This window comes from Bison bison, unplaced genomic scaffold (genome assembly GCF_000754665.1).
Source record: "Bison bison bison isolate TAMUID 2011002044 unplaced genomic scaffold, Bison_UMD1.0 scf7180017861672, whole genome shotgun sequence".
Classification (NCBI taxonomy): domain Eukaryota; kingdom Metazoa; phylum Chordata; class Mammalia; order Artiodactyla; family Bovidae; genus Bison; species Bison bison.
The window spans coordinates 4,928-7,940 of record NW_011492244.1 but is presented as its reverse complement, the minus strand read 5'-3'; positions in this window follow the sequence as shown (position 1 = coordinate 7,940).

Below are 3,013 nucleotides of genomic sequence, written 5' to 3'. Positions count from 1 at the left end.
CAAAACAACCAACCTAATACTTACAAATGATTGTTGAATCTGAGTCACATTTTAACATTTCTCAAAGTGAATTGTGTCTTATATTTGATGTGTGTGTTTATGATACCCCTTTTAGGAGGAAACCTATCACCTTCACCAGGTGAAAGTTAGTGGCAATTAGAGAGGCAGTATAGAAGAAACTGGGCTTCCCTGTGGTAAAGGGAAAAACTGGGCTTCAGTTGGTAAAGAATCTGCCTGCAATGTAGGAGACACAGGTTGAATCCCTGGATTGAGAAGATCCTCTGGAGGGAATGGCTACCCACTCCAGTATTCTTCCCTGGAGGATCCCATGGACAGAGAAGCCTGGTGAGTTATAGTCCATGGGGTACCAAGTAGTTGTACATGACTGAGTGACTTTCCCATTTTTTTTTCACTTTTATACCAGAAGGGACTCAATAAGCAGTAATTACTTAGGTGATAATCTATATAGCACTACTTCTTCTTTTACCCACATTATAGAGAAAAAGAAGAAAAAAAACTGTTTAAAAAGAAATTTGCCTGACATAAAATAATAATGATTTCCACACAGTGGAAATCTTCAATCATTCTTCATTTTTAGTGAAGAAATTTTCTCCCATTGTATTTATTCTAAATATGTACTGCTCTTTTCAATATAATCCCAGAAAAGTCAATTTTTTTTTGGGCGGGGGAGGCTTCCCTAATAGCTCAGTTGGTAAAGAATCCACCTGCAATGTAGGAGACCACAGTCCAATTTCTGGGTCAGGAATATCTGCTGGAGAAGTGATAGGCTACCCATGCCAGTATTCTTGGGCTTCCCTGGTGAATCAGCTGGTAAAGAATCTGCCTGAAATGCGGGAGGCCTGGGTTTAATCCCTGGGTCAGGAAGATCCCCTGGAGAATGGAATGGCTACCCATTCCAGTATTCTGACCTGGAGAATTCTATGGACTGTATAGTCCATGGGGTCACAAAGAGTTGGACATGACTGAGTGACTTTCACTTCACTTCACTTTTCAATATAAACTCAGAAATTTTATTAAATTTTTTTTAAGAATTGTTTAAAAATTGCTAATGGATGAGAATACATTTCAGGCCATAATTTTATTCTAATTGATTAAAATATTTATTTCTAGATTTCACAATATATTTTAACAATACCTAGCCTTACCTGTGAAAGAAGTGTGATTTCTCAGTGACAGCATGGGCGTCAAGAACCTGAGGAGTTTATACCAGAATTGCCATGGAGAGACAAAATCTCTAGGGCTGAACTCCTTCTCAGAGGAAATCATTTAGATTATAAACAACCACAAGTGTTTTACTCTTTTAATAATCTTAAACCCACAGAGAACATAACATCTTGTCTCTCCACAATATCATCAGGGAATCAAATCTCCTGGAATGGTGAAGCAAAAGGATTCATTTTTGTTCAAAGCTATGTCTCCATGTCTTGATATTTTGAAACATAACTTGTGGGAAATATTAAACTCTCCTGTTTACAACATACAGGATAGAAGAGCGCATGATAGAGGGAAACCATTGGATGATCAGACAACATTTGTTGCATTAGAACTACTTATTTCCTGATTCTGAATCTATTCTTTATATTTTAAATACTATAATAATAAATATATAGCACAGGGAACACTGTGGATATATAGATAATATAAATGTGCTGGTAATTCTTCCTTTGTCAGCCTAGCTCATTTAGAGTTTTTATCTTTTTTTTTAACTTGTTTTTTTTTTTTTTGTCCATTTAGAGTTTATTCTTTAGATTCTATCAATAGAGCTCCTTTGATGTCTAGTTTCCATCAGAGTTTGGCCAATGGGAGAAACCAGGAGCATAATACAAGTTAGAGGAAGGGAGAAACAAAAATCAAATTTCCCTTTAATTGTCTCCCAGCTTCACAGGGAAGTGCTAGGGTGGCTGCATCTTTCCAAGGAAAATTTTGGCTGACGCTTGTGTTGAGAAGGTAGCAGGGGACATTCTTCCTGGATCTAGTTTGACTGGATTCCTGACTGTAGCCCTTGTGTTTGCTGCTTCAGGACGGGGATGAAACTGCTTTCTGAACTTACTCTCCAGGCACTTCAACTTCTTGGATTGACTTCAACCCTGCCTGTGTTCTCTTTATTAAATTCTTTCCATCGAATCCTCTTCAGTTAAACAATCTGAGTAGAATTCTGTTTTGTGTCATGTCCCTGACTTAGAACAGAGTTCACAAGATAGTTAATAAATGTTGCAGTGGAAGACACATTTCTGGCTTTATCATTGCTGGATACTACAGAGGCCACTGAATCACCATAATGGATCACTGGCAGACTCACACAGGAGGCAGAGATTAGCGTTACTAGCATTATTGTGATTAAATTTGATTCCAAATGTGGCTTAGCTATGCTTTTCTGCCACTTTCTTGAGAACTGGAATCACCCAGACATAGCAGAGCAGTGAGATAACTCTTGTTCCTTCCTCCCCTTTCCAGAGCCATGACCAATCACCATGTCTGATTGAGGAGACACAAGGATACACATTTTGTATTGATGGTGAGGTACCTGTGATGATATTTTTCACAATGTTATCAATCTCCATTTACCTTTCCAGGATAAGTTCATGGGAGTCTATGGAGAAGATCTAAAGTGTCCTCCAAATAACCACCTCTTTTACACTTGCTTCCATTCATCTTTGACTCCAAATAAAGATACTGTACCACCATTCTCTATACAGTACAGTATAGCAGTAGGGCATTATGCTACCAAAATAAAACAGATAGAGAAAAAAACACAACAAATATTGTATGATATCACGTATATGTGGATTGTAAAAAAATACAACAGACTTGTGAATTAAACAAAAAAGAAGCAACTCACAGATACAGAGGCAAAACTAGAGGTTACCAATGGGGAGAGGGAATTAAGGGAATGCAATATTGTGTTGTGGGGGAGGGAGAGGTTATTATGGGAATATAAGAAGTCATGTGTATGAAACTTGAAAATTTTAAAGTACTACAGAATTTACAGAAT